This window comes from Polistes fuscatus, unplaced genomic scaffold (genome assembly GCF_010416935.1).
Source record: "Polistes fuscatus isolate 324 unplaced genomic scaffold, CU_Pfus_HIC Scaffold16, whole genome shotgun sequence".
NCBI classification, from domain to species: domain Eukaryota; kingdom Metazoa; phylum Arthropoda; class Insecta; order Hymenoptera; family Vespidae; genus Polistes; species Polistes fuscatus.
The window spans coordinates 716,644-743,257 of record NW_025113064.1 but is presented as its reverse complement, the minus strand read 5'-3'; the positions used below and the strand labels follow the sequence as shown (position 1 = coordinate 743,257).

The 26,614-nt window shown below is 35.2% G+C and overlaps 1 long non-coding RNA gene across 2 annotated transcripts in view; it reads right to left on the bottom strand.

The window, feature by feature from the left end:
• Positions 1-4,515: 4,515 nt before the first annotated feature.
• Positions 4,516-26,614, bottom strand: part of LOC122514843 — a 79,153-nt gene continuing 57,054 nt past the window's right edge. For both annotated transcript variants that reach the window (XR_006303134.1, XR_006303133.1), the window contains exon 2: positions 4,516-4,806. This is a non-coding gene — a long non-coding RNA (uncharacterized LOC122514843). The remainder of the gene's footprint in view (positions 4,807-26,614) is intronic.

Below are 26,614 nucleotides of genomic sequence, written 5' to 3'. Positions count from 1 at the left end.
TTGCTACAACGAGATTCCAAATTCTTACGTTGTAAAAAAAGAAGTAAAAAAAAAATGTATCGTTGAGTCGTCGAATGGTCGGTTAGTTTCGCAAAATGATTGAAAAATACGTTGACGGTGGTTACGAGTTTAAGGGCACTACTTTCCTATATTGCCCTTATATGGTCGACAACGCGTAAATCCGCGTTCTAAGAGAAGAAACTGCACCGGCGACATTAATTTGTGAACGATTACGGGCACCTGCTGCTGTTTCTGCTCCTGCCGCTCTTGGTGTACCTGCTACTGTTGTTTGTTGTTAGTGTTGGGTACTCCTTGCAATGTCTTATATACACTGAAGAAGAAGAAGAAGAAGTAAAGAAACATTAAGAAAGAAAAGGAGAGTGAGAGAGAGAGAGAGAGAGACAAAAGGGGTCGCGGCTCAACAACGGCAGCGGCCATCGCGCATTCTTTCCTTTCGCAGACGTCACTCCTCCTTCTCCTTTTCCTCCACCTCCTGATCCACCTCCTCCTCCTCCTCCTCTCTTTTCCTCCTTCTCTTCTTTAAGGTTCTCTTCTTTTGCGGCGTGGCTCGCGTTTTCCTTCGCGATTCCAAATCATTCGCATTTCGTTCCTGCTTTCGGACAAATATTTTTTTTCTACGAATACTAGTAAATCCAGCCCCTTCCTCTAACTCACTTGACTCATCTAACATCCCTATCACCTTTTGGTAGTTTTATGGGATCCTATAGATTTGAAAATCTTTTCAAACATTAACGTTATTCTTGATAATTCGAAAAATTATGAATAATTATAATTATTCGATTTATTATAATAAATAGAGATAGTTAAGTATGTGTAAGTGTCTCGTTTGTACATTTGTTTCTAATATTAAAGATGTTAAATGTTAAATAGATATCGTCTCGTTAATATGTGCATCGGTTGGAACCTGTTTTCCAAGTAACGTGGAAGATATTTGAATGAGAGAGAGTGAGAGAGAAGGTTGAATATCAAGATGTTAATAAATTAATGTTAAGAAAGCAAAGCATTTAAATGTTGTCTTGTTTTTTATTTTCTTTCTCGGCGTGAATTCTTGGAAAAGTATAAAAAAAAAAAACGAAATATCAAAAACAATTCTACGAATTGTATTCTCGAATTCGTAGTTTAATTTATAGGCAGAACATCGAGAATAGGCACTTAATCTTTCGATTCGTCGATAACTCACGTATAAACCCACCCACGTTTATTTCTACGATACCAAAATGGCGCTATACCTTATTCCTCTTCTTTCTTTTCTAACATCTTCCACGAATTTTGAGCATATTTATCGTCTATCGGTTCTCGTCTCATCGAATTTCCATGCGTTAAAATATTTAACTCTTTCATGCAAATGAAACTTCTTTCTTGTTTTTTCTATAGTTGAGTCTCTCGCGAAAGAAATAATACAAAACGAAAGAATGAAAAAGAGAGAAGACAGATAGAAACAAGTTGAATGAATGAATGATTCGATGAAGATGAAGATGAAGATATAAGATGACGATTGAAGATGAAGAATAATAATAAAATGATGACGATGAAATAAAAAAAAAAAAAAAAGAAAAAGTGGAAAAGGTTTGAACGTAGAAGAAGGACCAACACTTTAGGATGGAACCCGATTAATTTTATAATTTTTAATTTTATGAACAGTTGGGGGACACACTCGGTTTCCGTTCGTTTAAGCTCGTTAATACTAACCTCCATCTCTTACTTTCTCTCTCCCTCTCTCTCTCTCTTTGTGTGTTCTCTGTTAAAAGCGCGTATCCACGCGTTCTCCCGACGGTCTGGCATACTGAAAAGACAGCTCACTCGGTTTACGCAGTCATGTAAATTCATCCGAGTTAGTTGGCCTGTCACAAAGATGCAGAGACCTTTGCTCGTGAACGATCTACTCGTCTTGTCCTCTCCTCTCCTCTCCTCTCCTCTCCTCCCTTCTCCACTCCTTTACTCTACTCTACTCTCTTCTCTTCCTTTCTCTTTCTCTTTTACTCTGTCGTTCGTTGATTCGTTCGTTGTTCCCTGTCGTAAAAGGGAACACGAAATTTCATTTGTCATATGAATTTGATCGATATTAATATATATATATCGAATGGAGAGTAATCGAGACTCTTGGATTAATTATCATTCATTTATCATAATACTAATCTACTTTAACATTGATATTTGTACATCGAAATTTTTTCAAATCTTATTATTATATGTTTTATTTGATATTGCAATTGTACTTAGGGGTATCAGTGTTATTTATTTAACAAGTGTTATTTATTTTTAATGATTTTTTACTTCAGAAGCTTCATCTTTAGAGTCGTTTTAATAAAAGAATAAATTTGATTGATATTATGCATAAGAGCTTTTGTAGATTCGCAGTCAAAATCACTGTGAAACATTAATCATTATTTTTAGATTTATTTAAGAAAAAGAAACAAAATTTATTGATAAATTACACTTGTCATGAATTTTGATCGATAAACCGAAAAAAGAAGAAACGATACGTTGATCCAAAAAAAAACAATACCACTCTTAAAATTCTAATCCTTATTTTCGAATGGAACTTAAAAAATGAACAACAACAAAAAACTTGATTACCTTTGAATATAATTAAAAGTCTTGTCACGTATTTAAAATATAAAGTTTTTTTTTGACGATAAATATTAAACTTTGTTACCTCGACGAATTATAATATAATATAACATATATAAAAAAAAAAACGTTTATTAAACGTTTCAACCATAGTAGACAACAAAAAAGATTTCAGATTTGTATGGAAGAAAGAAAGAGACGCAAAACTATTTAGAAGAAGAAGAAGAAGAAGAAGAAGAAGAAGAAGAAAAAAAGAGAATGGAAGAATGAAATAAAGAAAGAAAACTGGTCCTTCTTTTTAAAGCATCGGATACCGTGGGAAGTTGTTCGCGGGTCATCGCCAACTAAAACCTGACACATTGAGAGAATTTCTCGAGTTTTGTTGTCGTGCGTTTACCTGGACGGCTTCTTCTTCTTCTCACCTCGAATCGCCTCGTAAAAGTCCAACGGACTCGTTGCTACTACGCGATGATAATTGCCCGAGATTAGGTTCCTCTTCTCGTGCGATAAAGTTATGATAAACCGAGCGAGGGAGAGAAAGAGAAACAGAGAGAAAATAAGAAAAGAGGAAGGAGACGAAAAATCATGAAGTTTGCTTAATTAAAAATAATTATTTCATTATTTAACACGTAACCAAAACGTTACTTTTCTCACGATGATCAATCTAACTTTTGTCGTACTTGATTTTTTCTCTTATTTTCAATTTTCATTTTACATCTTTCTCGAAAAGAGAGAGAGAGAGAGATAATAATTCAATTTGTTAACGAACAAACAAAAAGAGTATGATTGATAAGAATAGAACAATAATAGAAAGGACATTATTTATGAAGACACCGAAAGAAAGAGGAAGGTTAACATGTTGGTGGGAGTGGGAGCGGGGCGGGGGGAGGGCTCTGGTGTGGTATTAAATAGAAAGGGGAGAAACGGCGGTAAGAGTAGGATATAAAATTAATAGTGATCTAGATTTCTAGATTGCGGAGAATGCGAGCAATTGCGAATCGTGGGAGTGTGGGAGACACGATATATGAAATTTAATACGTTCGACACGGAGACGTGGAACGTATGAAACAACTCGACAGAGAGAGAAAGAGAGAGAGAGAGTGAGAGAGAGTGAGGAATTGAGAAGAGAGAGAGAGAGAGAAGGACAAGGAATGGGCGGGGTGGTGGGGGACAAGTTGAGAGGTACACACACATACACACGCGATGGAATTGAATGAGAAAGAGAAAGATAATATGTTAGATGAAAAGAGAGAGAGGAGAGAGAGAGAGAGAAAACGAAGCTAGCAGAGAGACACATAAACGAATGCCATTCCCGACCCGCGTGGTTTCGCGCACATCGCATTATTGTTTGCCTTCAATTAAACTTCCATTTTATGTAATGCCCTGGCCGTCATTTACGTATCGCGATTCTCATAAGCCGCTCGAGCTCATAACTTCCTTCTTATTTCTTATTTCTTATTTCTTATTTATTATTTTTCTTATATATTCCTTATTTCTTGTTCCTTTTTTTAATCTAAAAGGTTATCTAAGTTTTGTTAATATTCCATTTTTACGATAAAACGTATTATATTTTTATAAAATAAATATAAAAAGTGATTGCAAGCTGTGTTTATTGATTTTGATGAATTTGAGCGATAAACGACACAAATCGTGATTTAAATATTTCATTTCAATTTGTTTTTATCTTATATTGAAATATATATATTTGTCGTTAATATTTACTTTCGATCGAAAGCGTAAGATTTGGAAAGAAGTGAAACGGCAAGATATTTCCCATTAATTAAGACTCTCCAGATGTTTGGAATTACTTCCTTTCCGAGATTCATAGCCAGTTCTGTCAGAAATATTCCTCCCTTCCACCTTCTACACCACCACTACCACTACCACCTTCTCATCTTCTTCTTCATCTTCTTCTTCTTCTTCTTCTTCTTCTTCTTCCAACCTTCCTCTTCCCATCCATCGATTTTCCAACGACTCTAGTAGGAAAGATGACGACGAATACGACGATCCTCTCTATCTTGACTTTTGCTTATAACGACGTTGACGAAATTTCCATTTCAATCTCGCACCCAAACCCAAATTCTCTTTCTCCTTCTCTTTTCGTCTTTGTCTTCGTTCGATTAAATTAACGAAAATATTCGTACAACGAAATTTCACTATTTTGTACGAATGAAATATAATCAATGGTCTTGTCACATCGAATAATATCATCATCTGCAACAACAACAAAAATAATCATTGTTAATAATAATAATAATATTCATTTGCACGTTCGTACTAATATTTGATTTAATAAAATATGAAATGTAATAATTGAATTATTGCTTCGGCTTAAAAAAAAACAACGCATCGTTAACTATCAATTATTAAAATGAATTGGAACATCGATGGACGAGAATTAAATAAACAATCATAAGAAAAAAAAAACCGAATAAATATTTCTTTAAAACCTGTCCCTCGATAATAATCGTATGCGAAATAGGAAAGTAAAATAATTATCCCTTAAGACATTTGTTACGTTTTTATTAACTCGTAACGAATATAAAGAATAAAATCATTGGCTCTCGGCGTTTGCGCAAAACCTCTTTTACGATAAAATATCCTCCTTTTACTCTCGTATCATTTTCTTTTTCCACGTCCTACATAAAATACCGATTCGTTCATCCTCGTCCTATTATTTTCCACAATCTTCTACGCTTCCTAACCATCCTGCAATAATGTTAAGTCGTAATCCTATATTATCCGAACGGGAACTCTCAAGGACATCGTTATTCGCTCGACACTTTTCACAATCTCACATGACAAACGTAGAACCAAGCGCCACAAGTCAAACTGATCGTGAAATCGTATCTTCTTCTTCTTCTTCTTCCTTCGCAATGAGATACGCATGAGAGTTTATGCGAATAACCAAACAGAAAGATAGAGATAAATAAAGAAAAGAAAAATAGAAATATATACGTGTTAAAGAAAACATGAGGAAAGGAATAAAAAGAAGAATTGATAGGTGAAAATGAAGAAGCCAAAAATAAATAGAAAAATAACACCACCACTAGAACTACTGTGGATGTGGGGGGTGGTTGGTCTCGAGGGTTGCTCAAAAGAATACAAATAATAATAATAATAATAATAATAATAAAAATATAAAATGAAAAGAAATATCTCTTAGAAGATGGATGGTGGATGAAAAGATGGCAAGAGAGAAGGGGGTTTTTGAAGATGAGAAAAGGAGGGCGTGCTGGGGGAGGGTGGGGAAAGGGTACGAGACGGTCGCACGCATGCATACAATGGTACGGGAACGATCGTCGAGCCAAGGATGCATTTTATAGGTCCGATGCCTTTTATAGTCCGCGGGACTGCAGGCGGCTCTAAAGAGACTGCTGCCGAGATGAGGAATCCCGTGCAATTAAAGGCTTATTGCTTGCATATCTCCGAATCGATCCGCCACTAAAGTGAGTATTGGCGTTGGTAGTAAAAGGAACTCCTAGATAACCAAAGGAACGGCTTGACCAACGACCACCGTGTGTTTCTGATCCTCCGATTTCTAATTTAAATAAATCAGGAATGGCTTTCGACAGATTCATTCGTTTCTATAAATAATTTAAACAAATATTTTAATTTATTTTATTAGATAAATTCATTGGAATATTAATGACGTTTAAATAATATTGATTTTATGATAAATCAAATGAATTTTGTGTCTTATAAAAGAAAATAACTGTTCGAGGAATTTTCGTCTATGATTTGATTGATTCGTGGACGGTTTAAAGCCATCACTAGACGAATGAGAGCGGGCTCCGAAAAGGACTGTAAATATTTTCCTGCCGGGCCATCTCTTTCCTCCCTTCTCTTTTTCTCTCTTTCGAGAGGAGGAAGATTGGAGAGTGAAGGGGTAGGTTTGTATGGTGGAAGTGGTCGATTTTATGATTTTATGGCTTTCATTTTATGTAGCTGTCGATTAGATTCGCGGTACCGCTTTTTACGCTCGTTTCGCTTTTTATATCGGCGCGAAAAAAACAGTGTTGAGGGAGGTGGTGAGAGGGTGGGAGGAAGAAAAAGCGATCAGGATGACGCACCGCGAACATTCTCACTTGCTTTTTTACGACATAGTCGAGGTACGAGTCGATAGGTCGATCAAATTGCCCTTTCCTTTCCCATTTCCCGTCCCCCCTCCCCTTTTACTCTTCTTCACGATCGATTAGCTTATCGTTCAAAATTTACGCAAAGCAATAAAATGGGTAAAATTTATTATTTCCCTTTTTTTTATCTAAACATAAAACACGCAATTCACATAGGTGTTCAAATGTATCCCCCAAAAACTAAAGAAACAACATATATATACATATATCATATATAAAAACCGAACGGTTGATTGCACGAATTAGAATTCCAGTTTTTATCATGCCCCTACCCTTTCCTTCCTTCCTTCCTTCCTTCCCTTTTAATTATATATTCATGCATTTAAAATTGAAATTTTAGGAGTAGTTGCTCTCTTAACATTGGTCGACGTGTTGCTCATTGCTACATTACTAATTTCCGCCCTGGGCCATACACATTGTTCAAACACACGTGCACACCGATACGACGTCTCGCTTTTTAAAAGATAAATACATTGATAGATAGAAAGAGAAAGAGTAAAAGATAAAGAGGAACAAAAAATAAGAAGAAGATGATGATGATGATGAAGAAGAAGAGAAAGAGAGATAATACGTCCACCTACAAACCAATCTATTAGGCGCCATCTCTCTGACTGCTCACTTACATCGGCCTGTTTGAAAGAGAGAGAGAGAGAATCAGTTCCCCTTAAAACTCAACCATTTCCCCTGCCTGTCCCCCCTCGCCGCACACCTCCTCCTCATCCTCCTTCTCATCCTCCTGTTCGGTTCTTACTCTCTGTCGTCATCATCTCTTTCTCTCTCTCTTTCTTTCTATCTTTGAACAGGGTCCCCTACAAACTACTTCAGCACCGGAAGCTGACCGATGGTGAACACCCACGCGCGCGAATTATTCCGACGCTTCTATCTCGTGGCAAACTACACCAACTACTACTACTACTACTACGATTATACTATAGTAACAGCTATAGCAAGCATCTAACAGCAGCAGCAACAGTTTCAAGTACGACCGGATTGAAACTAATCAGTTAGGAACGTCCAACGAACTCTCACGAATGAATGATATTTTCCTACTTTTTTCTTCTTATTTGTTAATATCTATTATTACACTCGGTGGGAATTCGATAATCGAAAGTTAAAATTTTGTCCTGGGTTAACCTGCTGATATATCGAGAGAGCATCGTAAACCTTTCTTCGCGTTACGAAAATCTTGAAGAATAAACTCGTATCTCCGATCGTAAAGTTTGTTTCTTCCAATTTGAGTCATAAATTACCTCATCCCTCTTTCTCTCTCTCTCTCTCTCTCTCTCTCTATTCCCGTTCTCCTTAACCTCCTCTTCTTATACATCTTTTGATATTCATTATTATTTACGATCGAGCTAATCGAGAATATTTTCTCGACCTACCATTCGAACGTTTTCACCTACCCCCTTTTCCCATCTCCTTTACCTTGCTTCTCCTCATTCGTTTCTTTTTACCACCCAAAATTCTTTCCTCGTATAATACTCAGTTCTCTTTTCTTGACCATTTTGTAATAAAGTTATATTGCGTTTGGTCAGAACTGCCATACACGCTACTCAAAGTATGCCGGAAATACACACAGTGCAATAGTGTGCAAGAACAGGAGCAGAAACATGTCCCCGGGGACATGTGATAGGAATTGTCACAGGAAACACGTGATAGGAACTGTACTCCTACTCCTGCTCCTGTTCCTTTTTTTTCTGAAATATATTTAATAATTTTTGTATTATAATACTTCGTACCTATTCTTAACCGAGGACGGCAAAAAAAATTGATGAGCGCATATATGCGCCCTTAATCTGCACATGTTTTTCCCGCAGGCGCATATATGCGCCCATAGCATTCAAGGGGTTACTAAAAGGGTAAATTTTAATTTAAAGTAAGAAGAAAAATATGTTAATATAAATTTATACGATAAACCAATATTTTTACATCTTTACAGAAAGAATTTGCAACGCGCGTCTTGTCATGTGAATTTATATTATATATTTTATATTTATATATTACATCAATTTTTTTCTGCCTTTCTCGGTTAACAATACGTTGTCCAACGTTTCTCTTCTAACTTTAAATTGAAATTGACTCTTTAGTAAACCCTTCAGTACTATGGACGCATATATGCGTCCAGCGAAAACAATGTGAGCGCATATATGCGCTCATCAATTTTCTTCTGCCTTCTTCGGGAGTTCATAACATATGGGAGTTCAAAAAGTTTTGACTGAACAAATAATTTCTAAATATAGTAGAATTAAGCTCAGTCGGGTTCTATTTTCTGTTAATTTTCATCGAACTCATTATTTTCATCGAAATTATTTGCCTAAAAAAGTTTCATTTCAATATAAATTAAAAAAAAAATAATAAAAACCTGTAACAGTTCTGTTACAGAGATCTAAACTCGAATAACATCTTAATTATCCTCACAATTAATATCTTTCGACAAAAACAAAAATGATTGTCTTACCGAAATCAAACTTTAACCCATACTTCTTTATCTCTGAAAGATTCTGAAGGACACAGAAGAGTTTCTCTAATGTAACTTCTTGCTTCTAAAGATTAAAGGAAGGAAATGAATTAGATAAAGCGAGAGGAAGAGAGAGAAAGAGAGAAAGAAAGAAAGAAAGAGATATGTACTTATATTTGCACACACATGAGAGTACACTGTCGTTAAAAAGTTAGGAATCCATTTGAAATCAATATATCAATCGACTGTCAAACGATTAATCGTTCGAATTTTCGTTTTAACTCTTCGAGGTATTATAATAAAATTGTCCCACACCACCCACTTTTTGACGAATAAACGTGCACTGTGGGACTATTGGAGTTTCCCCCACCCTATAGCAAAAAAACTTAATCAAATCATCAATATAGGTTTCTTTTGTATAGTGATTAAAAGATTAACAGTATTATCTGACTTTCAAAATGAAGATTCAAAAAAGTTTGTTTAATTTTGTTCCGCAAAATATCCTGTTTCTCGGAAATTGACTTTAGGTATCAGAAACTTTTGTCCGATATTGTATGTGTTTGGTTGTCGTGTGTGTGTATATAAGCACACCGGCGCCATCGTTGTAACAGGCAAGTGTGTAATAAGATATCCGCGGATACTCGAAGTCCTCAATTGACTAATTTACCGGCAGTTAGTGACTATCCGAGCGCTTAGGTCATTTCAACCGTGGCCGGTCATTCGGCCTGAATAATTTATAACCGCCTGTTTACGAGAATTGAGAATAATGAATTTCAACGGCGAACTCACTCCGACGCATCATTGATGCTGATACTGAAAACCATCCTAAAACCCCCCACCCCCACCAACCCCTCCTCTACTACCACCACCATCACCTCCACTTCCACCTTCCTCCTCTTCCCCCTTCTCTTCTTGAGGACGCCCTCAACATTGTACTCTTCATATCGTCATTGTCATATCGTCATCACTTCTTGGTTATTAACTTAACTCGGATATTCGTTATTAAATGAACATGAACCTAGATGACGCTATTTTAACCATTTTCTTCTTGAAAAAAAAAACGTTAACGGATACTTCTACGTAGATTATTATCGTTTAATCTTAATGTCCTATCGTTTTACTTACAGTATAAAACCCGACCTTGACCATTGAGAATCGTTTTCATACTCTCAATTTAATTCTATTCGACTATTATAAATACTATTTTAAATTGACTGTTATATATTACTGTATTATTGAATTTTATTTTTTTTTAAGATCTCTTACGAATGAGATATAGAAAAATTCAATTCCTAATTGAATTTTTTCTATCGTTGGATTTTCTTTTTATTTTTTTTTGTTTTTTTATATAGTTGGTTGAAACGAAAGATAGAAAGAAAAAAAAACGTATGGCAACTTTAGGACAAAGTTTCCCACGAATTTTAATCTATAAATTTTGAAGTATTACAAAACTCTCTTTCTCTTTTTTTTTTTATCTCTTTAAATACGAACGAATGGATTATGTCATTTCGTAATAATACAAACAAGATCGGAACTAAACGAGTTGGTTTGGACAAATATTTGAACGAACGTTTCCTTGAATTTATCATAAAAACATGTATGATTTTTACAAAAGATTTAGAAGAAGAAAAAAATAGGAAACAACGAGGCATCAATTTTTTAACTTTTAAAATTTAAAACAAGTACAAATAAATGTTACATGAAAAAGGGTTCAAATGTGAAAAAGAGTAGGTGATACATTGAAGATAAAAAAGAAAACAAGAAATTAAGATGAGCGTGAGAACTGAGATCATAAAAAGTAGTATGCTTTCTTTGTCAAGGACGAATTCAACCTAGAACACCACTATGAAAACCGGTAAGCAAATTTATTCTTCTTTGCGAAGAGCAAAGCGACGTCTAGGAGTACCGCATCCGGTCGTGTCATTACTCCCTTTCACGATCCTCGTTAAATCAAGACACCTCGCTTGTGACACCCCTCTCCCCCTCCCATAAAAGTATCATGGATTTTTTTTTTTTCAAAAAAGAACTATAGTTACAATTAATTCAATGAATCTTTTGTTACGTGCAATTCGATTAAATTATATTATTTATCGATTTTAATAAAATATCAATCGAACGATGACAAAATTTAAGCATATTTATTTCATTGCTAATCCTAATCTAAATAATTCTTTATTTCTCCAATCATATTATCGATTTTAATAAAACTAAACAAAAATTGAAACGATCTGAACAATATAAAAAAAAAAACAGAAAAAGAAAAAGAAAAGTTTCATCAGCTCATTAAAGGATTATATTTTGAATTCGTGACAGTAAGGAAGAAATGATTAATGAGAAGGATTACGATCTATAGAACGTGAAATATAATAAAAGAAATAATTTCACTCGTTGGCCATGTTAAATTTCTATTATTCGAGTACTAGTGGAAGGACACAAATTTAAAATCGATTTAGGAAAAAGAACGGTGAGGTACCGGGTGATGATGAGAAAAGGAGAAGGGGGATATACGAAATTAATCGACTAGAGAATATGACCGAATATATCTCTTGATTCTTATTCGTGGTTTTGTAACGTAAAAGAGACAACGACGTCCGTACTATTTTACCCGCCCGCATGAGTTCAAATCGAAAGTCCCGGACGTATCTTTCTCTCTTTTGACTGTTTGATGACAGTGCGACGCGATAAGTGAGCGACTAAAGAAGAGTAAAGGCTTTTCTCGGTCGTCTCTTTGCTACCAACAGAGAAAGAGAGAGAGAAAGGGGTAGAAGGGGGTTAGGGTGGGGTGGGAGAGGGGTGGGGGGGATATAGAAGCATGGTAGAATCCGTTGCAAAAGCGTGGAACGAACTCGAGCGTGCGACATCCTTGTGTATCGTCGGATATACGACGCTTAACTCGAAGAGACGGGTGAGCTCGCGTAAACGCGGAAAGGGGACATTATCGTAGCTCAAAACCGTGAACTACAGCGACTCTGCGACAAATCAAATCTCTCTTCAGACTCTCCTCCGACTCTGCCAACAAGAGAATATGAGAGAAAGAGAGAGAGAGAGAGAGTTGAAGAGAATTCGCGAGAAATTGTAATGGAGTCCTCCGCCATATTAGAAATTTCACCCAAACCAACGACACCAACGACACTTTTCTACGAGCCATTGAACTATCATCGCCAGTCGTTTGTTTTCGGTCGCGTTCTTTTCATTCGTATCATTTCTCTTATTCTTTCGTTCGTTCGTTCATTTGTTCGTTGAATTGTTCGATGATGTATTGAAGTATTCTTCATTAAAACTTCATTTGTGTATCTTTCTTTCTTTCTAAACGTGTTTCCAATGTATAAAGAATAAATTAATAGCGTTAGGATGTTCCTAAAAACTGTATCAGGGTTTTGCATGATTATCTTTTTCAAAGATTTGTACAGCTTATTTTCAGGATTACATCAGGATTTTTTAAGGAATACGTCAAAGCCCCGAACAGTCCAAACAAAATCTAAATTCAATAATTTATTCATGACATATACAAATATAAAATATAACCTAACGATTTATAAAAATGTTGACACATTATAGATCGTTCGTAATTCAAACAATCATAGGGTCAAGTAAAATAAAATATTCGACTGAAAAGTAAACGGTTAGTATCAAAATTCGTGCTGAACTATTGATGGGTGTTCGAAAAAACAAAACAAAACAAAAGAAGAAAAGAAAAGAAAAATAAAAGAACAAAGTTAAAGATCTTTCTGCTCTAATTGTAATCTTCGAAAGAGATAAAGGAAAAAGGGTCGAGGGACCGTATCCGAGGGACGTACGTACGTACGTACGTACGTACCAACGTAGGAACGAACGAATGAACGAACGAACCTAAACGACGACCGTTGGACGCGGGTGCCAGGTTGGTTTCCGGTGAAATCATCGCGCCTCCACCGGCGCGAACAATCGCGCGGCCATAGTTAATACGGTCGAACGAACTTTCATGGCGGTGAGCGGCTAATGTCCCGGCCAGACACACTCGTCGCCTCGATTAAACCAGAAATGAGGAAAGAAGATAAAAGAAAATAAGTATATATAGATGTCCGAAGAATAATGTAAAGAAGGAAAGCGAAAAATAAGATAGGAAAGAAAAAACTGGAACACACGCGAATACATAGAAAGACAGAAACTGACAGAAATTGTAAACTATCAAATAAGAAAGTTGAAAATAATAAAAAATAATAAGTCTCTTCTGTATTTTTCCCACATTTAAAAATAAGATGGAAAGAGAATGATAGATAATGTTTAAAATCATATATAAATACCACGAAAGATGAAATAAAAAGAGTTAGGAGAGGGGGGGGAGTATATTTCTCACACATATCAAATAAACTTTTATACGAATGATTTATAATATTTACACGGCTGTATGTTTAAGTAGGAAGTATTTGTTCGATAAATAAAATATAAAGATAAAGGATAGAAGGAAAAGAATTAATAATCATGAATCCACAGAATGGAAGAAAGAAAGAGAAGTGGTCAGAGGTGAAGTAGAAGGGGAGAAATGAAGAGAGTAATTTATACAAACCGGAAAGCGCAAAAGTGTTTAGATAAAACAGTTAGAAAAATTCCGAGTTTCTTTAGCATGGTGCGTGAGTCCGACGGATTCAACGCATTAAAACTCAAGACATTTTTTTGTTCATTTATTATTCTTGTTTCTACTGTTATAACGTCGACAGAACTAAGTTTATCCTTTTCCTAAGAGTCTCTATTTTAGTCGAAGTTGTCGTACCGTAGCACATCTTCTTGGATTATCAAAAGAACCCCCATGACACTTTGGCTAATCGCGACGGACACGATAATCGTCGAGACGTTTGCTCGTCACAGTTCGCGACGATTCCTTCTCTCCTATTTCTTTTTTTCTTTTTTGCAAATTATCGGATCGCAAATAACGGGATTCGGATAGTATTGTTGGAAAGATCTTAGATCATGGTCATTCTTTCGTTCTTTACTAAATTATATTCATCCTTTTAGATGACACTTACTATTATTTAGATTTAATACGAATAAGAACGATTAAAGGATATTTTTGCTAAATGGTTTTTCATTAACTATTTAGTTTCTATAATAAATGACGGATTTAACAATCGAGAAGTTTCACTCGAAAAGTTTCAATAGATAACTTCACTAAAGAAGCTTCATTCGCGAAACTTCACTAAAGAAGCTTCATTCGCTAAACTTCACTAAAGAAGCTTCATTCGCTAAACTTCACTAAAGAAGCTTCATTCGAGAAACTTCACTAAAGAAGCTTCATTCGCTAAACTTCACTAAAGAAGCTTCATTCGCTAAACTTCACTAAAGAAGCTTCATTCGAGAAACTTCACTAAAGAAGCTTCATTCGAGAAACTTCACTAAAGAAGCTTCATTCGAGAAACTTCACTAAAGAAGCTTCATTCGAGAAACTTCACTAAAGAAGCTTCATTCGAGAAACTTCACTAAAGAAACTTCATTCGAGAAACTTCACTAAAGAAGCTTCAATAAAGAACTTCAATTGAGAAGCTTCAAGAGATAATACAATTTTTCTGTTATTGTTGTTTATTCTACATGAATGTTTTTAATAATTATTTCGTTTTTTTTGTTAAGTTCCGGAACATAATTTTATTGCACTAAATAATTTTCTTACTATGTATTATTTAATATATATATATATATATAACAAAAATAAAATGAAATTGAAAGATTTTCTTATTTCGTACTGAAAAAAAAATGTGAGATTGATAATAAAGTATAAAATAGGAGAGAAAAAGGATTTGTCGTAATAAATGTTAACCAATTAGTTCCGATAAATCTCAATTAAACATGCTAGCGCACGTAACCCAGCTTAATTTCGATTTTCCTATATTTACTATAAGGACACTCTTCTCTGTGTACTCAGGGGGTTTTTATTAAACGTCTCGTATTCGTTCGCATCGCTAAGTGTAACTAATTTCAAGTAGTTTGAAAGTAATTAAATCATGCTTCGCTTGTTCCCAATTCTCTAACATAATGGCCGCCGGTATTTTCTGCATGATTATTCGAATAAATCCCTTTCGAAGCTTCGAGGCAATTACGAACCAATCGATGTAGAAACAAAACGATGGAAAGCCATCAAATCCTCTTCCACCACTATGTTTTCATTTACGAAATTCACTTTGCAAGTGCTTTACTATTGTATTTAAAACCTTTTCTTGAAAACCTACAATTTATCATATATTATTTTTCTAACCGAACCAGAACCATAAAGAAAATACTTGTGCTACGCGTATGTATTTTGTCAATTGAATCCAACAGAATTGAAACAAAGATATATTACATCTATTACGTTCGAATAATAATTTTATTATTATATTAGTTACAACAATGAATTCAATACCTTGATATTAAAATCAATCAAATTTTTTTGTTCTTCAAAGAAAATGTAACAATTTTATAAAATATCCATTTAAGTAATTTCTTATAATAATTATTATTATTCCGTACTTATAACAAGTCGATTAATTTATAAATGAATGTATAAAAATGTAAATCGAATGTATTGAGTTACACTTATTTTAAAATTTGATATAAAATAAAGAAATGAATCTAGGTACTATCTAGATCAAGTATGAGTCGAGCGGCATTTTGGACTATGTAAAGCAAAGTCACATAATACACAAGAAGAAGAAGAAGAAGAAAAAAGAAAGATATTCCTGTATAAGATTCTTAGTAACGATAAGAAGTGATCGTGCGGTCTCTCGGAGGAGGAGACCAACAAAACCGACATGCTGGAATCCGAAAACATCAGAGAAAGAGAAAGAAAATGCCGTCAGAGGACCGTAACCAGATCCCGTTAAGACACTAGATCGCAGCTTCTCCACGAAATGCGCAATCTTTCGAAATCAAACGAATGCATAGATCATTCTAAAAATACGTTAACCACCCTCCCCCAACCCAACACCACCGTCATCTCACAGTTACTTCTGTCAACCACTAACACACTAACTGACCAAGTGTTAATTTCTTCTGTTTCTACCTTCTTCTTCTCTTTCTTCTTCTTTTTCGTATTCGTCGCATCCCTATTTATTTTGTTTTTGATTTTGTTTTTTGTTTTATTTCTAACACTGTGTCTTGCCGTTCTGTTGGAGTCCACTGGCGGAGTAATTTAAAGTGTCAGAACGATAAAGTATCCGCATAACTCCACCTTTTGAATTATTTCAGTTATTTCACTATTAGATATGGTATGTATGCGACTTTTCAACATCAACCCCCACCCTCCAGAAACATTCATGATACACTGGAGCCTTAGTTTTACTAACATAATTCTTTTAAGAAGTGTTTTTATTGAATAGTTAAACAAGTTTCTTTTTTTATAAATAATACAAATTTAATGAAACATTTGATAAATTTTTCTTTTCTTTTTTCCTATTTTATAGGACTGTCGGAAAATAATTTTTTTTAATTCTTCCGATTTTTTGGTGATATTTATATCAATCTGGATGGTTATAATTTTGATTCTAAAAGATTTCCATAGATCGTTTCTAACCCGTTCATACAACTTCTTACTCCTGCTCGTCTTTTCTCATCTCGATAGACTTTATGGCTCGAACATAAAATTGATTTGATTTTCGGCTGACATAAAGATCCTTCTTATTCCTTACTTGACCTGTCTGTCACTGATATCTACGTCACATTTAATCGAATCTTTAGCACTAGCCTTCGTTTCACTGTAATCTGCTGATTAACGTGATTGAACTGACATCGGAAATCTGATTATATCGCAAATCGTAATTACCGTAGATGAATATCATATTATTTAAGTAGACGAAAATTGATGGTTTTAGGAAATATCCCTTCAATAAGTTTCTTTAACAAAATTGGACTATGAAGAATCTATAATTAAGAAAATCTTTAAGTCATTTTATCCATTTTAGTTCGAATTATTATTATTATAAAGATAAATTTATATCAGAGATATTATAGAAAAGTTCGAGAAATACTATTTTAAAATCAAACCAAACGAGTACAAATTTAATTATCTAATAATAATGGCTTTACGATATAATTATAATTATAATTGATCATAGATAGTTGATAATATTCAAATAAATAATTCTATACGATATTATAATTATGACAGAAATAATTTTTATGTTACTTCATATAATTTCATGCAATTTAGCACAATAAATATATCAATTAATAAAGTACTAACATAAACAATCTTTTAACAATTCTGAATGTATCATGCATTCGATCAAAAAAATCCAATGAATAAAAAAAAAGGAATAAATGAAAATACATTGTCGTCAAGTAGTTTACGCTTTCACGAATCAGACTTAATAATAGATTGCCATAAGCTATTGTAGAATGAGATGTTAGAGATGTGTACAACTGGTATCTACCTTTCTAACGTATGAACAAACCGGATGAACTGAGCTCGGTTGAAATGAACAAAGGAAAACACCAGTCCTCTCCTCTCTATAGATAAAGAAGGAAAAGGAAAAAGTAATAATAAAAAAATAGGAAAAAATAAGAATAAGAAAGTGCTGAGAACGCAAGGCGGCGTGTCAGGGAGGCAAGTCCAACGATCAAGATCGCAAAATTTTGCCGGAGGCATCCAACAACTACACACCAAGAAAGGTTCCTTCGACTTATGCTATATTTATATCGGTGATCTTACCGACTGAGTTTTTCCGAGGCCTAAGGCAACTAACTTTTACATCGATGCTTTTTAACTGCAAGAAAAAGAGAGATAGCTATAGCTATTTATGCATAAGTATTAAATAAAATAGTATACACATGCACGCATACACGATATAAGTATTGAATATGAATACGAGAAAAGAAATAAAGAAAATAATGCGTGCAGGTCATGCGTTAACAAGTTAAGCGTGCTCATTGCAATTCTTACTACCCAAAAGGATATGCGCATGACATTAGGGACGAAGATGATGATAAGTGTTCATTAACGCTTATCAATAATTATATTTCTATATTTAATACGTAATAATTATTTACTAATTATCGTTCCTGAAAATGGATAAAATCAGAAATCTTTCTTTTTTAGGTTGTTGCATTTCCGTCCACTCACGTCTACACGTGTATACCTGTATAATGTTATAGTGTTTTTTTTTCTTTCCTTTTTTGTTATTTCGAAATTTGTTAATCGTACGTATTATTAATTAATAAATAATCAAATTTATTTATTTGTGCGAGTAAATAAGTTTGTTATTTATATATCGAATACTGTTCTATCTGTTGTAATACAACAGATCGCACTTTATTTCATATTAATTTTAAATTTGAATGTAATTTGAATTTAAACAGATATATCTTAAGGTAAAGAAGAACTAATAATAAAGTCACTGACTCGTAACTTCATTTTCCCCAGATAAGATGCGTTATTACATTCGCGTTCTTAATACCACGGTCACGATTAAGTTCTTGGTCATTAATAAAGATAGAACGCGAATAAAGGTGCATTGATTATTTACGAGATCTTAGAAGATACTCTTTTATTTTTCTTTCTTTTTTCCTTTATCTCCTCTTTTTTTGTTTTACCTATCCTATTAGATTTTCTTTCACCCTTCCAAGAATAACAATTAATTGTAATCAAGCAAGTGAGTAGTGCGTATAACGCATTAAATACACCCTATAGAATGAAAAAAAGAAAAGTAGAAATGCAACAATGCAATACCGCCTATAAAAACAACAACAACAACAACAACAACAACAACACTGATTAATAGACATCTAGATTAACGAAAGAACACTCTTTTTCAAGACACAATTATTAGAGTGATCTTAATCGTTTATGAAATATCTACCTTACAAAAATTATGCGTATACGTTGATATTAACATTGTAAATTCATGCAACTGAGCTCAATGTAGGTAAGATATTCTTTCGGTATTATAAAACTTGTGTTTTAATGGTTATCCATTAAAACGTATCAATGTTTCTAAATTGTATCATTAATATTAATACAAATCTCAAATAACATCTCGAATAAATTGAACAACGTAGCATGTAAATTAAAATAAAAAATAAATTAAAAGAGACGAGCATTTGAAATGATTAAAGAAAAATAATATAAGTAAGCAAGTAAGTAAGTAAGAAAATAAGTAAGGAAAGAAAATCGAATGAAAAAGCTGGCACCCAATGTCATCCTCCTTGGTTTCTCTTCTTATCTCCTCGAAGATGTTCTGGAAGCTCGTCGTACCTCGTTGTTACTTGGATGAAGCCAAGAAACCCTTATAAAAGCAAGCAAGCAAGCAAGCAAGCAAGGTACCAACCAAGTAAGGAACCCAACAAGGAAGCACAGAATCAAGCAACGAAGAAAAGGGAGACAAGAAGGGCTGTTTTGTGCTGCTGGGTATATTAATTTAATTCTTTGGATAGCCGATAGATGCCGGAGGAAGAAGAAGAAGGACGAAGTCTACAGGGTTGGTTATGTCGGTGACGCCAACGAGAGGTTGTGGGAGTTGAAAAGGGGTTTTAAAGGGGGGCTTGGGGGTTTTAGAAGTAGGGATGTTGGGTGGGTGGGATTCTGGGGGTACAGGGGGTGGGGGTTGACTGGCTCGTTCAGAGTTTGAATATTCATAGGAAAGAGGGAATAGAGATCGGGTGTAATAGAATTTAAATTAAGGAAGGGGCCGGCTGAAACTGTATAGAGAGTTCCATAATATGATAATGTTCGTTCTATCGATATATTCCAAAGGCAGACCGGTGTCCGCCGGGAGCTCGAAAATAGCTCGAGAAATTGTCCTACCCGTCGATTGACCCCCCCACACCCACACCCATTCTCACCTCCAACCATCAAACCTACCTGTCTCCTCATTCACGCACCCCCCTGTTATATTCCTTCAGTTTCATCGTGATTGTCACCCTTCTAAAGGTGGCTTACCCGATTAAAATCCCTTCTACCGTTAATCGCGGTATCAATCTGTACTGGAACCATTAGTTTTCAATTAAAACACCTTAGACGTGTTAATTTATTCTCCTTAAAAAATGATCTAACGTTTATTGAATTTGTTTTCTTAACGATTATATTATTTCTTTTTTTTAATATAAATACAAATTTGTTTTGAAATTAATAATAATTTGGAATTGGTTTATAATGATTTATATGTAATTTATATATGAATAATAGTAGAATTAATATGTGTAATCATAGATATATTCCATAAAACGTAAAGGTATGATTGGTAACGAAAATAAATTGAAATAAGTATGGAAGATACCTTCTGATATATATCTGAATAATACTAACTTACGTGTAAGAATCACGCATGTGCACTTATCCGTGATAGTCTAGCGCTCTCGTGCGTAATTAGAAGCGGCCAAGAACAATGAGGAGTAAGTATAACTTTTATTTCGCTTATCCACAACGTAGATCTATTCTACCTTCCTGCTCTTTATGTGTCTAGGCATACCGCACTCTTCTCTTAGTATATAAATATATATATGTATATGTATAAATGTATATAAGTACTACGACGACGACGACGACGACGACGATGACGATAGTACCGACCACGCAGGAAACTATTTAACTGATTGTCGCTTTGAGGTAAACTTTGCACTCACTTTTACTCACGATATATATATTCACTTCCTCAGTGAGTTTATTTTCTACCTGTCTTGGACGAAATATTTTCCATTTTTACTTTTTATATTAATAATTCGATATATCGGTGGGTATATCATTTGCAGTGGTGTGAGCATTTTTTATCATGATTTTGGAACGGTTGCATCATGATTTTTTCATACTTGCACGAAACAAAACCTTTCTTGGACGAAATATTTTCCATTTTTACTTTTTATATTAATAATTCGATATATCGATGGGTATATCATGTGCAGTGATGTGAGCATTTTTCATCATGATTTTGGTACGGTTGCATCATGATTTTTTCATACTTGCACGAAACAAAACCTTTCTTGGACGAAATATTTTCCATTTTTACTTTTTATATTAATAATTCGATATATCGGTGGGTATATCATGTGCAGTGATGTGAGCATTTTTTATCATGATTTTGGTACGGTTGCATCATGATTTTTTCATACTTGCACGAAACAAATCCTGTTTTGGACGAAATATTTTCCATTTTTACTTTTTATATTAATAATTCGATATATCGGTGGGTATATCATGTGCAGTGGTGTGAGCATTTTTTATCATGATTTTTGTACGGTTGCATCATGATTTTTTCATACTTGCACGAAACAAATGAAAGTAATACTTATATATAATAGAAATGTATTGTGTCTAATATATATATAGAAAGGTTGAAAAATGTTGAGTTCAACATGTGAAGGGTTGTAATAAAATGACCTATTATTTCGTACAAAAGAGAATAATATAGACGATATATACATCTGTACCTGTTACCGATTAGCTCGACGTTGAATGCTTTAGTTGGCATCTAAGAAGCTAGGTCGTTTCGAGCCCGTGTGCGCAAGAGCACGAGTTAACAAGGTTAAACACCTCAACCGAGTTAACGGGAACATTAACACTCCACAGCGATTACGATTAGAGACGTCTCGAGAAGAAAGACAGAGACAGGCATAAACTGAAAGTGAGAGAGAAGGAAACAAGATGCACTGGAGAGAAAGAGAAGAAGATGGAGAAGATGAAGAGGTGGAAGAAGAGAAGAAAAGAGGGAAGTAAAAAGGGAGAGATCTGAAGTCTGGTTTAGCAGTATGTCGATCTTTTAAGATTCTTACACTAGAAACTATATGAACTATTCCGATTGCAGATAATAAAAAGAATTCAAGTGGAAATGACGAATTTTTAATTGAAAGCTTTCATTAAATGTTTACTTTTTTGAACTAGCGAAAAATCATGTTGACATAATTATTTTCTTTAATTTTCTATAGATTTGTAGGAACCTATCCGAGGTTTATTAAATCTAACTTTTGACAAGAACAAATGTTGCGCTAATTTTAAAATAAAAATTGTTAACTTATCGTTAATTTACGTTTATTTACTTTCAAATAAGGAAAAAGAAAAAAGGAAACGATTGTTTTTCCGTTCTTTATCCTTAACATATTCCGGTAAATAAGGTAGAAATCATGTTCGTTATCAGACACGAATCGGAGATGAAACTGGTCGTGGTTGTTGAAGCGCTCCGAGTAAAAAAAGAAAAAAAATAAAATGAAAAAGTTGGTGGGGTGGGGAGAAAGAAAAAGGAAAAGAAAAATTGTACTCGGTAAAACGGCCGTACCGAATCCTATGACATAGTTTAGACGTTTCTACGAAGAATCCTGGAATGATCTACTGGATCTTCTCGTAAAAACGGTGCCGCCAGTCCACGCACGGGAGAGACACTGGAAGAACTCTTTCTGATTATCGTTGAAGATTGTTTGCACAAAAGAATGTCTTCTCCTTTTACGATAAAAGACCCCTCTCTCGTTTGAGATTTAAATGTTTGTAAATGTTGAAAAATAAATAAAAATAAAAAAACAAGTTTAAATTGTCCGTGATTCGAGTCTACGATTAAAATCAGCATCAGGATCAAGTTCAGAATCACAATGACGAGCAGATTTTATGACAAGTATATAAATTTAATGTAATATATGAAAAATATATATTGTTTCGTTGAATTTCGAATAAATATTGTTAAGATAAATTTTATAAACGTTTCGTAGTTTCTATTTGCCTTGAGGTTAGAACAATGCATATAATTAGATAATCGAAAATAACACCAAACAATATGCATTTGAACGCTTTAAACACCGAAAGTAATGGAGTTTTTGGCACATAACTTTGCTAACTTGCACGTTCGCGTTCCCCTCTGTTAAATTATTTGTACCTGTCGTAAAATCAATCGCACGGTAATTCGGAGTTGTAATTTACGAGGGCGTTACAGGCAAGGAAAGTCGAGATACAAGGCAACCGGCCAAGAATTGTTCGACTCGAAACTCAGCGTCGTGCCTTCCTTCCCACAGTGGAGAATAGTCGAACTGAATCATGATAAACCGAACGATTAAAAATAATACAAAGAATTATAAATAAGTTCGATTAGAAAAAACAATCCTATAATCGTATTCGCGTTTACCAATTGAACGAAGAAAAATAACGAATCCTAAACGTTAAGTCTAAAATAATTTCCTTGTTTTCCAAAAACAAAAAACCTAAACAAACTGAAGAATTTAATTCTGTTTAAAAATGTCGATTAATTACTTGCATCGACAAATACAATAATTTCTAATATAACAATTAACGTATGATAAACTAGGATAGAATAGATGAGCTTGGAATGTAAGAAGATAGGAGAATGAGTGGAATAGTGGAATCGTGGATGAAAGAGAGAGATAGTGGGACCTTGGTAGGGTTGAAAACGCAGCTTGCCGCGCATTTGTTACGGACCGATAATAATTGTTTCCCCTATCTACGAGTTCCACTGCGACACTGGGGTCCCACCGTTCGGATGGTTGGCTGCACTGTCTGCCTGTTTGGTGTTGCCTCTGGTATGAGAATATAAAGGGAGTACGTGAACGTATCGCATACCTACTTACGACTTATTCTTCTCGATGTATTCGTAAAGGAAGAAGAAGAAGAAGAAGAAGAGAGAGAAAAGAGAAGAGGAAGGGGTTGGAGGTTTGGGGGCAGGGGGGAATAAAATCTCTCTTATATAAACGTTCCACGACTACGTTAGGTATAGATTCAATCCTATTGGTACATACGTTTGTGCTTTCCTGGCATTGGTACAGACCCTTTCCGAAAAAAGCTCTCCCCCCATTTGTCTCGTAAAAAATATTCAACAATGCCAAAGAGATAGAATAACATTTGATTTACTATCTTCCTGAAGACAACAACAGGTTATTATTTGTCGGTAAGGTTTGAAATCATTTCGCAGAGGATACTCCCCAACGAGGAATATTTAAAAAGACAAATTTTCACAAATTATTCAAACTGCGAGTATCGTGCTGCGATTGTTATTTTTAAATCGTTCTTCTAATGTTTGATTAAAATTTCTACGAGAGAAGGATAATGCGGTCCTATATCCGGTATGTATATTTCCCTTTCCTCGTCTTAAACCTCCCCCCCCCTATCTATCTCGTACTCGATCTGCAGCTCAACCTCCTCCTCCTCCTCCTGCCCCTTCTTCTGCTCATCTCTCACCGTTAATCACGGAAACTCTCGCATATCCATATTCACGTGATCACCACCGGTACGTGGATTCGTTCTGGATAGGAGAACTCGCCGTGTCTGCCGCGAGATTGAGTTCGACTCATCTCGAAAATGCTTGTAGCGACTATCCTATTCGATATATAGTCGACTGCTGCGCCAGATACACGCATACACACTCACATACATACATAGATATACTCGCGCGCGAAGGTAACGCACACTCGTATGGATACATAGATATATAGATAGATAGATAGATAGATATAGAAAGAGAAAGAGAAGGATGATGTTGTTGGAGTGAGAAAGATAGAATAGAGATTGGGTAGTAGTAGAAGAAGAAGAAGAAGGGGTACGGAGAAGGGGTAGAGAATGAGAGAGAGAGAGAGAGTAAGGAAGAAAGGTAGTAGGTTGGAAGGGGGCAAGAGGGAAGAGGGTGGACCCATGTACGCCGTGTATCTATTTGCAGACACAGATAAACACGGATAGAACCAACACAACGATACAACACCGGGACAGAGCGAGAGTGTTCTTATAGTGGAACTTATTGATCCAACAAAACTCATTTCAAGATACAGTGCGAAGTCTCCAAGATACTGCTCCTACTCTTCTATCTCTATCTTACTCCCTTACTCTCGTTCAATCTCTCTCACTCTCTTTATCTATCTTTATCTTTCCGTCTCTCTCTTTCTCTATCGCTTTCTTCCTTTTCCATCCACCCCCTACCTCCCCCCCCATCAGTTCGTTCCTCTTCCAACACCCACTGCGAATCTCCCGTCGTCCCCACCCTCCCCGTGATCTTCCCTCGTCCACCACCACCACCCTCTCTCTTTCTCTCTCTTTCTATCTTCAACGTTTGCTACCCCCTCACCACCACAACCACCACCACCACCCACCCCATACCTCTCCTGTTCACCTTCTTCTTCTCCTCCTACTCTCTCTCTCTCTCACTTTCTGTCTTCTCAGTTTCGTTTTGTACACCTTAGACATTTCGAGCATATTCATAAGTATGCCTATATCGGATCGGTTGGAAGAATGATTTTGTGAAAACATATCGAATGATGGGAAAGTTAGAAAGTTCGAATGATACTTAATGAATAATTAAAGAATAAGAAATCTTTGTTTATTTTCATTCGTTATTTATCCTAATCGATCTAATCGCGATATATATATATAGTAATTCGTAATGTATTTTCCGATTAAGATCTTGGTATAATAAGTACGATTGTGTGTTGATATTTCTCGTTATGGTTTTTAGTTAGAGAAATAGAGAAAGAGAGAGAGAGAGAGAAAAAATGGAGGTAGAAGTTGAAATCTTTGAGAAAAGGAAAGTAAGTTCTTTGTAAGTTCCTCATCGACTTAAAATGCTCGCGTTCTTATGATTACGCACTAGGAATGGTTGAATGAGAGCAAGAGAGAGAGAGAGAGAGAGAGAGAGGGAAAGAAGACGAGGAGGTGGAGAAAACCTCCTCTCGAGTATCTTCGGTAAAAAAGTTAATAATCAGACTTGACGCGTGACCTTGTACTCCAACTCAGCATCTCCCTCTCTTTCTCATTCCATCTCTTGGAATTATCTCGCTCTTTCTCATTCTCATTCTCATTTTCATTCTGTTTCTCTATCTCTTTCTATCTCGTTTCTGCGCGCACACTTCTCGACTAGACTCTCGCCTAAAATCCAAAGTTTCTCCAGCAACTCGACACTGGAAGCAATTTCGGCGTCAACTAAGCCCCACCGTTGCCGCCGACATACACCGGCACACGACTTACTATTCCTACTACCACTACTGTTACACGAAAAGAGTAAGTGAGAAAGAGAGAGAGAAAGTGTGCGTGTATGTGTGTGTTATTGTGTCCTTTTCCAACAGTTTTAACGGTCCTTCGCTTTCTCTCTCGCACGTTTCCACTTTCCTTCTTCAAAGCAACAGATTAAAATCTGACGAATATGATAATCCACGAACGATACCGTCTTCGTGAATCTTTTTCTTATTTCCCAAATTTGATCACTCTAATCGATTACAGATTGCATTGCAATTGAAATAAAAAATAAATGAAAGAAAGAAAAAAAAGAAGACAGCAGTAGTCGGTACGCAAAAGACAATTAGGAAATTACCGAGTTGGGAATTCAGAAAATCTTAATTTAATTAAAAGGACGGAAGATGAGAGGAGAATGAGGAGGAGGAGGAGGAGGAGGAGGATGAAAAGGGAAACTTATACGCATAGCTCTTAGAACGATGCACTCTAGTCTTCCGAGTTTCATAAGCCATTCCACTGAAGTCCAGGACTCTCTGTCTCTCTCCCTCTTTCTCATACTCA